This window comes from Eriocheir sinensis, chromosome 38 (assembly GCF_024679095.1).
Source record: "Eriocheir sinensis breed Jianghai 21 chromosome 38, ASM2467909v1, whole genome shotgun sequence".
NCBI classification, from domain to species: domain Eukaryota; kingdom Metazoa; phylum Arthropoda; class Malacostraca; order Decapoda; family Varunidae; genus Eriocheir; species Eriocheir sinensis.
This window is the reverse complement of record NC_066546.1, coordinates 1,365,265-1,375,780: the sequence shown is the minus strand read 5'-3', so window position 1 is coordinate 1,375,780 and position 10,516 is coordinate 1,365,265.

The window sequence follows — 10,516 nt, the reverse complement described above, 5'->3', positions numbered from 1 at the left end:
AACGAGTGGTGACTCCATCGACAAGCGAATTTATTTCCTAGAATATACATGTTTTTACGAACGGCGATTGGTAATTTACAGAAGTTCGTATGCGCTAATATTTGCAGTAATGGCTTTATAGTGATGCAGTTTCAGTATGTTAATGTTTGTAATAATAGGAGTGATTGTATACATATATTTACATGTAGTGACTTGCAGTCTGATGAATATAAAGACAAGATATTACAGTGTGATGAGAGTGGAAAAAGTGAAAGAGGACAAGGTGATTTCAGGGCAGACTGAAGAAATAAAGGTGGAGGAAACGAGAAAGAATATGGTATGTTTAATGGGTCACTACAGAGGAATGTTGTGTTAGTACTGTTAGTGATATTGAAAGGACTGGTGAAGGAGTGGACAGTAAAGAGGAATGTTGTGTTAGTACTGTTAGTGATATTGAAAGGACTGGTGAAGGAGTGGACAGTAAAGAGGAATGTTGTGTTTGTACTGTTAGTGATATTGAAGGGACTGGTGAAGGAGTGAAAGTAAAGAAGAATGATGTGTTAGTACTGTTAGTGATATTGAAGGGACTGGTGAAGGAGTGAAAGTAAAGAAGAATGTTGTGTTAGTACTGTTAGTGATATTGAAGGGACTGGTGAAGGAGTGAAAGTAAAGAAGAATGTTGTGTTAGTACTGTTAGTGATATTGAAGGGACTGGTGAAGGAGTGAAAGTAAAGAAGAATGTTGTGTTAGTACTGTTAGTGATATTGAAGGGACTGGTGAAGGAGTGAAAGTAAAGAGGAATGTTGTTAGTGCTGTTACCCTGTTAGTGATATTGAAGGGACTGGTGAAGGAGTGGAAAGTAAAGAAGAATGTTGTGTTAGTACTGTTAGTGATATTGAAGGGACTGGTGAAGGAGTGGACAGTAAAGAAGAATGTTGTGTTAGTACTGTTAGTGATATTGAAGGGACTGGTGAAGGAGTGGACAGTAAAGAGGAATGTTGTGTTAGTACTGTTAGTGATATTGAAGGGACTGGTGAAGGAGTGAAAGTAAAGAGGAATGTTGTGTTAGCACTGTTAGTGATATTGAAGGGACTGGTGAAGGAGTGAAAGTAAAGAGGAATGTTGTGTTAATACTGTTAGTGATATTGAAGGGACTGGTGAAGGAGTGAAAGTAAAGAGGAATGTTGTGTTAGTACTGTTAGTGATATTGAAGGGACTGGTGAAGGAATGTTGTGTTAGTACTGTTAGTGATATTGAAGGGACTGGTGAAGGAATGCTGTGTTAGTACTGTTAGTGATATTGAAGGGACTGGTGAAGGAATGTTGTGTTAGTACTGTTAGTGATATTGAAGGGACTGGTGAAGGAATGTTGTGTTAGTACTGTTAGTGATATTGAAGGGACTGGTGAAGGAATGTTGTGTTAGTACTGTTAGTGATATTGAAGGGACTGATGAAGGAGTGGAAAGTAAAGAGGAATGTTGTGTTAGTACTGTTAGTGATATTGAAAGGACTGGTGAAGGAGTGGAAAGTAAAGAGGAATGTTGTGTTAGTACTGTTAGTGATATTGAAAGGACTGGTGAAGGAGTGAAAGTAAAGAAGAATGTTGTGTTAGTACTGTTAGTGATATTGAAAGGACTGGTGAAGGAGTGGACAGTAAAGAGGAATGTTGTGTTAGTACTATTAGTGATATTGAAGGGACTGGTGAAGGAGTGAAAGTAAAGAAGAATGTTGTGTTAGTACTGTTAGTGATATTGAAAGGACTGGTGAAGGAGTGAAAGTAAAGAAGAATGTTGTGTTAGTACTGTTAGTGATATTGAAGGGACTGGTGAAGGAGTGAAAGTAAAGAGGAATGTTGTGTTAGTACTGTTAGTGATATTGAAAGGACTGGTGAAGGAGTGAAAGTAAAGAAGAATGTTGTGTTAGTACTGTTAGTGATATTGAAGGGACTGGTGAAGGAGTGAAGAAGAATGTTGTGTTAGTACTGTTAGTGATATTGAAGGGACTGGTGAAGGAGTGGAAAGTAAAGAAGAATGTTGTGTTAGTACTGTTAGTGATATTGAAGGGACTGGTGAAGGAGTGGAAAGTAAAGAGGAATGTTGTGTTAGTACTGTTAGTGATATTGAAGGGACTGGTGAAGGAATGTTGTGTTAGTGCTGTTAGTGATATTGAAAGGACTGGTGAAGGAGTGGAAAGTAAAGAGGAATGTTGTGTTAGTGCTGTTAGTGATATTGAAGGGACTGGTGAAGGAATGTTGTGTTAGTACTGTTAGTGATATTGAAAGGACTGGTGAAGGAGTGGAAAGTAAAGAGGAATGTTGTGTTAGTACTGTTAGTGATATTGAAGGGACTGGTGAAGGAGTGAAAGTAAAGAAGAATGTTGTGTTAGTACTGTTAGTGATATTGAAGGGACTGGTGAAGGAGTGAAAGTAAAGAGGAATGTTGTGTTAGTACTGTTAGTGATATTGAAGGGACTGGTGAAGGAGTGAAAGTAAAGAAGAATGTTGTGTTAGTACTGTTAGTGATATTGAAGGGACTGGTGAAGGAGTGAAAGTAAAGAGGAATGTTGTGTTAGTACTGTTAGTGATATTGAAGGGACTGGTGAAGGAGTGAAAGTAAAGAGGAATGTTGTGTTAGTACTGTTAGTGATATTGAAGGGACTGGTGAAGGAGTGAAAGTAAAGAGGAATGTTGTGTTAGTACTGTTAGTGATATTGAAAGGACTGGTGAAGGAGTTTTTTTTTTATTTTTTTACAACAAAGGAGGCAGCTCAAGGGCACACAAAAAAAAGAAAACAATAATAAAAAAAGCCCGCTACTCGCTGCTCCTAAAAAAAGAAACAAAAGAGGTGGCCGAAAGCAAGATCAAATACGGGAGGAGAGGTGTCCTGATACCCTCCTCTTGAAAGAGTTCAAGTCGTAGGCAGGAGGAAATACAGATGAAGGAAGATTGTTCCAGAGTTTGCCAGCGTGAGGGATGAAAGAGTGAAGATGCTGGTTAACTCTTGCATAAGGGGTTTGGACAGTATAGGGATGAGCATGAGTAGAAAGTCGAGTGCAGCGGGGCCGCGGGAGGGGGGGGAGGCATGCTGTTAGCAAGTTCAGAAGAGCAGTCAGCGTGGAAATATCGATAGAAGATAGAAAGAGAGGCAACATTGCGGCGGAATTTAAGAGGTCGAAGACTATCAGTATGAGGAGGAGAGCTGATGAGACGAAGAGCCTTAGCCTCCACTCTGTCCAGAAGAGCTGTGTGAGTGGAGCCCCCCCACACATGAGATGCATACTCCATACGAGGGCGGACAAGGCCCCTGTATATGGACAGCAACTGTGCAGGGGAGAAGAACTGGCGGAGACGGTACAGAACGCCCAGCCTCGAGGAAGCTGATTTAGTAAGAGATGAGATATGAAGTTTCCAGTTGAGATTTTGAGTTAAGGATAGACCGAGGATGTTTAGTGTTGAGGAAGGTGATAGCTGGGTGTTGTCAAAGAATAGGGGATAGTTGTTTGGAAGATTGTGTCGAGTGGATAGGTGGAGAAACTGTGTTTTTGAGGCGTTGAAGGACACCAGGTTCTTCTTGCCCCAATCGGAAATAATAGTAAGGGCTGAGGCTAAGCGTTCTGCAGCCTCCAGCCCAGTGAAAGTAAAGAAGAATGTTGTGTTAGTACTGTTAGTGATATTGAAGTGATTATGGAAGAAGTAGGAAGTAAAGCGAAAGAATGTTGTGTTAGTGTTAGTAAGGCTTGTTAAATGGATCAGGGAAGGAGTAAAGAAAAATAGTAAATGTGTTAATGTTGATAATTGATATAGAAATCAGTGGTATATCTTTCTTCTTATTTTCCTTTCTTTACTTGTTCCTTTCCCTTCCTTCCTTCCTTCCTTCCTTCCTTTCTTCTTCTTTTTCTTTTTTTGCAAGTTTTCATTCATTCCTCCATTAATCATTTATTTATTTTCTTATTTATTTTTTGTGGCCTTTCTTTCCTTTTTTCTTTCCTTCCCTCATTCATTCATTCTCTCTTTATCGCTGTCCTTCATTAATTAATTTTCCGTTCATTCAATTCTTTTTTTTTCTTTCCTTCTTTCTTTCCTTCCCTCATTAATTCATTATCCATTTATCGCTGTCCATCAATTATTAATTTTCCGTTAATTCAATTCTTTTTTTTTTCTTTCCTTCTTTCTTTCCTTCCCTCATTCATTCATTCTCTCTTTATCGCTGTCCTTCATTAATTGATTTTCCGTTCTTTCAATTCTTTTCTTTTTCTTTCCTTTTTTCTTTCCTTCCCTCATTCATTCATTCTCCTTTATCGCTGTCCTTCATTAATTAATTTTCCGTTCATTCAAATCTTTTCTTTTTCTTTTCTTTTTTCTTTCCTTCCCTCATTCATTCATTCTCTCTTTATCGCTGTCCTTCATTAATTAATTTTCCGTTCATTCAAATCTTTTCTTTTTCTTTTCTTTTTTCTTTCCTTCCCTCATTCATTCATTCTCTCTTTATCGCTGTCCTTCATTAATTAATTTTCCGTTCATTCAATTCTTTTTTTTTTGCTTTCCTTTTTTCTTTTCTTTTCTTTCTTTCATACTTTCCTTTTTAGTTCTTTCCCTCTTTCTTTCCTTCCTTCCTTCGTTCCTTCCTTCCTTCCTTCCATTTCTCCCTCCCTTTCCTTCCTTCCTTCCTTCCTATTTTCTTTTTTTGGAAGGTTTTCATTCACCTGTTTATTTATTTATTTATTTATTTATTCATTTATTTCCTTATGTCCTCTCTTCTTCCTTTCTTTTTTCTTTCCTTCCTTCACTCGTTCAATCTCTTTCTTTCTCGCTCTCTTTCATTCATTTAACCATTCATCATTATTTTCTTAGCTATTACATTCGGGGGGGGGGGTTCTTTCCTTCTTTCTTATTTTCTCTTCATATCTTTCTTTCTCTTTCTTCATTTCTTTCTTTCTTTTTCTTTTTTCATTTCTTTCTTCTCTCTCTAAACTCTAAACTAACATTTGAGTCTCACTCGCGGTCTGTTGCTTCGTCAATCTCTCAGAAAATTGGTCTTCTTCGCAAATGCAAAAAGATATATTCTGACGACAGCGTTATATTAAATTCCTTTTATTCATTTTTATTGCCACATTTTGAGTACTGCTCCCCTTTTTACCTCTATGCTGCAGACTCCCATATGAAGCTCTTGGACCGGTCGTTTAACCAGATCGAGTTTTTGCTGCCTAATCTAGATATTAATCTTGAACATCGCCGCATTGTTGGCTCTCTTACTCTGTTGTATAAGATATTTAACAATCATAACCATTCTTTGCTTTCTGAACTTCCTCCATCTTTTCTCCAGGTTCGATTCACAAGGTTTGCTTCAAATCTCAATGATTTAGCATTTTCAGCTGTACGTTTTAATACTTCCCTGCATAACTAAATTGTGGAACCAGCTCCCAAATGATGTTGTTAAAGCTGAAAACCTGCAATTATTTAAGAACAGAGTTAACAGTTTTTTACAAAGGTGACTTGTTCTTTCCTAAGGCCAATGTTCCCCCTCCGGAACCCTTACTGGGTACATACTTTCACAAACTCTCCAGAGAGGCTGACATTCTTGGCCTACAATAATAATAATAATAATAATAATAATAATAATAATAATAATAATAATAATAATAATAATAATAATAATAATAGTAATAATAATAATAATAATGATAATAATAATAATAATAATAATAATAATAATAATAATAATAATAATAATAATAATAGTAATAATACTTTTTTTCTTATTCTTTTATTTTTTCTTTCTTTTATTATTTCTTTATTCCCACTTACTCTTCATCTCAACGAATCTTACTCAGTCATTTTCCCGCTCTAAAAAATCACATCTTCAACACTCCAGAACAAAACAACACAAACATTCTCTCTGCAGCATAAAACTCTGCCACAAGAAAGGAGATTTTTGTTTTTCTGCAACCTGTCGTTCTAATCGGGTCTGCGGCGAGTCTGAAACACGAACATCGTCCTTGTGTGTGTGTGTGTGTGTGTGTGTGTGTGTGTGTGTGTGTGTGTGTGTGTGTGTGTGTGTGTGTGTGTGTGTAATATATTAGTGAGGGCGTGACAGCCTGTGGAGGTACATGAAGACCTATACAAACTTGATGGGAGTGCACGGAGACAGCACACACACATTTGGCAAGGTTTTCGTAGGAGTTGTGGAGGGCGGGAGGTAGTTCCATGGTGGGTAGTTTTATGACCCTGGTGGTATTCTGACTTCTGTGCCATGAAGCTTGAAAAAAATCGCCATGACCTGATTGATCTTCTTTTCGGCCTCTCTCCTTTTCCTCCTTTCTTATTTATTTCTCTTTCTTTCTCTTTCTTTCATTCATCCTTTCTTTCTTCCTTTCTTTCTTGGGAGGGGGCATTTCCATGGTGGGTAGTTCTATGACCCTGGTGGTACTTTGACCATTCTTCTGTACCATGAACCTGAAAAAAAACACTCGCCTCAACCCGATTGATCTCCTTTTGGGCTCTCGGAAACAGTTGACGTGAGAGGTGGAAGTATCTGAGAGTGCCGACTAAAGACTCTTGGGTCCATATTCTTACACGTCTCGGTCTCCCATTACCACTCTCCCCAAGGCCACAGGGAAGGTTAACCGAGTACTCATGGGTGGTTTTCCCGTTCAAGGCGCAGAACTCGGGATCACAAAACCGTTCATGAAAATCCCAGGAACTTCTACGAGAGGCTTTTCAAACAGGCGAACTGAGGCGCCGATACTTTTGGATACGACATGACCGTTCTTTACAAGCGTTAGACTGCAATGACTTTTTCTTTCTATATGTACTTGCATGTTACAGCCCAAATCTTCATCATCCTTTGTGACGACGCCTTTTCTTTTTTACGTCGTATAAGTCTTCATCAGCAGTACTGTGGCTGATTTGTTGACCCGTTTTTCAAGGCGTGGTTAGTTGGTTTTGTTGATTTTTTTATATATAACTTTTACGACTGAATTTGTAATGTGTCGACTTGACTGAAAATTCAACTCTTCTTACAGACTCCATCCCAAAATTTAAATAGAAACTCAAACAAGCCACATGACCTAATAAATACTAATATAAAGCTGTTGATTGATTTATATAACTTATTACGATGAAGTTTTTTTTTTTTTTGTAATATTTCGACTTCACTCTGAAAATCCAACACTTCTAATTGACTTCGCCCCGAAAATGGAACGAGAAATCCAAACTAGCCACATGACTTCATAAATACTTATACGACGTGTGCTAGCGGAATTTTTTCGTTGTTGTGCCTTTTTTTGTTTTTGTTGATTTTGCCCTTGATCTGCTTCCTTTACTGTAAAAAAATAATCTGGCTTTAGCTTGCTGGGGCAGAATGTTGCTTGTTTTCATGTTACGGTAAAAGGAGCAGGCAGGCTAGCCAAAGAATAAGAATAAATTAAATAGTACTCAACGCGCTGGTCCTATAAAGGGAACACGGATGACGCCGAAATGATAAGGAATTCTGGTCAGCGAAGCGTCTTGCGCCCATAATATTTTAAGCATTTCGGCCTAAGCACATACATCTAACAAGGCAGGGTGGTGGATGAGTGGAATGGGCTTAGCAGTCATGTGGTGAGTGCCAATACAATTGTCACATTCAAAAATAGACTAGATAAATTCATGGACAGCGATATTAGGTGGGGTTAGATACACGGAAGCTTAGGGTCAAAGGAGCTGCCTAGTACAGGCCTACCGGCCTCTTGTAGACTCCTGTGTTCTTATGTTCTTATGTTCTTATGATGTTTTCTAAATTTCCATGGGTAGTTTTATGACCTTGGTGGTAGTTCGACAAAGCCTCCAGACCATGAACGTGAAAAGACGCTCATAGGAACGCGTTAAACCCCTTTTTTTGGCCTTTCGAGTTAACTGATGTGAGAGCCGGATGTGTCTAAGAATACTGACTTTGGTGTTCGCCTCCGCAAAGTGTGCAAGTCATAGGAAGAAGGCATAGAGAAAGCGGTGGCAGTGAAAGGGACGAAAGAAGGAAAAATACGGATAGACTCTTGGATAGGGAAGTTATGCAGGATCAGGGCGTAAGTGATATTGAAAGGAGTGGGGAAGGAGAGAGGAGTAAAGAGAAGGGATGCTGTTTTAGTATTAGTGAGCGAAAGTGTATGGATTATGGAAGGAGAGAGAAGTAAAAAGGATAAATTTTGTGTTAGTATTAGTATATGATATTGAATGTGCTATTGAAGGAGAGGGAAGTGAAAAGGAAGAATGTTGTGTTAGTATTAGTGAATGATATTGAATGTGCTATTTTTAGACCCTTCTTTTCTTGTATTTAATCCTTATATTTTATTTTATTTGCATCAACTTGTATTAAAAAAACTCTTTTATCACTCATTAATTACTCCATAAATGATCTCACAGTCTCGTATCCCTGGTAGCGTGATCCGGTTTAAGTTGTTATTGGAGACTAGTGTTCGGGGATATACAAGAGAAAAATATAATATACATTTATTTAGAATTAAATGAAAATAATTGCCTTACGCAATATTCTATGCTCAGACGATCATAACACTCTGGCATATTCAGCAATGGATACCACATATGACAAACGACATGCCTTAAACATAATACTACAATATGTGCTCAGTTGTTGCCAATAATAATAACACTCATCATTCCACAAGCAGTGGTTTGTATCTCTCTGCTTACATCACAATAATTAAGTACTCTCCTCACAAATCCTAGTAACACATCCTATTGTATAATCTACTGCAATTTACTGAAACACCAAATCATACCACACGCAGTGGTTTCCATCTCTGCTTAACATCGCAAACAAATAATCACTATCCTGTACCATGCACTCACAATCCTACTACACATCTCCTACAATATAATCTCCAGGACAATACAGTCGGTTTCCCTTAGATTCTCGAATTTTTACTCACGATTAAGATCACAACAGCCATTCTCAGCTGAGTGAGTAGCAAGTCTGCTAGAGGCAAGAACCAAGCTCGGTCTGCTCTTACTACTGATTTCTAGGTCACATTTTTTCTTTGCTTGAGGCGGAACTACATTCTTGACACGCCTTAATTTTCTACATAACCAGTACCCAATACATCCTGTCAACAACCTTTTTCTCGCTCATTATGCTGTATTGTTTACTTCTCCTGCTATTCGTGATTCACTCTTAAGACACTCCCACAGTGACTTCTCTGTTCAGTTATTCGCTTATAGCATGTCGTCACGACTGACGTCACATGTTCAGAGTCTTTTTGAATGGTTGTCCACACTTTCTGACCACCCTTTCTAGGTATCTGTTTTCTGTATCTGGGTCTGGGTATCTGTTTTCCGTTACCCTCGTTGTTTCCCCCCTTTGTTAGAATTTGTCCTATGAGATGTTTACACTGTTGTATATCTGTCACCCTTCTTGTTAGTGTTTGTCCTGTCAGATGTTTACACTGTACTGGTATGGTCATTCCTCTGTTTGCTCGTTTTCTGGGTCCCGACACTACGGAAGGAGAAGGAAGTGAAGAGGAAGAAAGTTGTGTTAGTTTTCGTGAATGATACCGAATGTGCAGTTGAAGGAGAGGGAAGTGAAGAGGAAGAATGTTGTGTTAGTATTAGTGAATGATACTGAATGTGCTATGGAAGAAGAGGGAAGTGAAGAGGGGAAATGTTGTGTTATTATTGGTGAATGATATTGAATGTACTGTGGAAGGAGAGGGAAGTGAAGAGGGGAAATGTGTTAGTATTAGTGTATGATATTGAATGTGCTATTAAAGGAGAGGGAAGTGAAGAGAGAAAATGTTGTGTTAGTATTAGTGTATGATATTGAATGTACTGTGGAAGGAGAGGGAAGTGAAGAGGAAGAATGTTGTGTTAGTATTAGTGTATGATATTGAATGTGCTATTAAAGGAGAGGGAAGTGAAGAGGAAGAATGTTGTGTTAGTATTAGTGAATGATATTGAATGTGGTATGGAAGGAGAGGGAAGTGAAGAGGAAGAATGTTGTGTTAGTATTAGTGAATGATATTGAATGTGGTATGGAAGGAGAGGGAAGTGAAGAGGAAGAATGTTGTGTTAGTATTAGTGAATGATATTGAATGTGCTATTAAAGGAGAGGGAAGTGAAGAGGAAGAATGTTGTGTTAGTATTAGTGAATGATATTGAATGTGGTATGGAAGGAGAGGGAAGTGAAGAGGAAGAATGTTGTGTTAGTATTAGTGAATGATATTGAATGTGCTATTAAAGGAGAGGGAAGTGAAGAGGAAGAATGTTGTGTTGGTATTAGTGAATGATATTGAATGTGGTATGGAAGGAGGAAGAAGTGAAGAGGAAGAATGTTGTGTTAGTATTAGTGAATGATATTGAATGTGGTATGGAAGGAGAGGGAAGTGAAGAGGAAGAATGTTGTGTTTGTATTAGTGAATGATATTGAATGTGGTATGGAAGGAGAGGGAAGTGAAGAGGAAGAATGTTGTGTTAGTATTAGTGAATGATATTGAATGTGGTGTAGAAGGAGAAGGAAGTGAAGAGGAAGAATGTTGTGTTAGTATTAGTG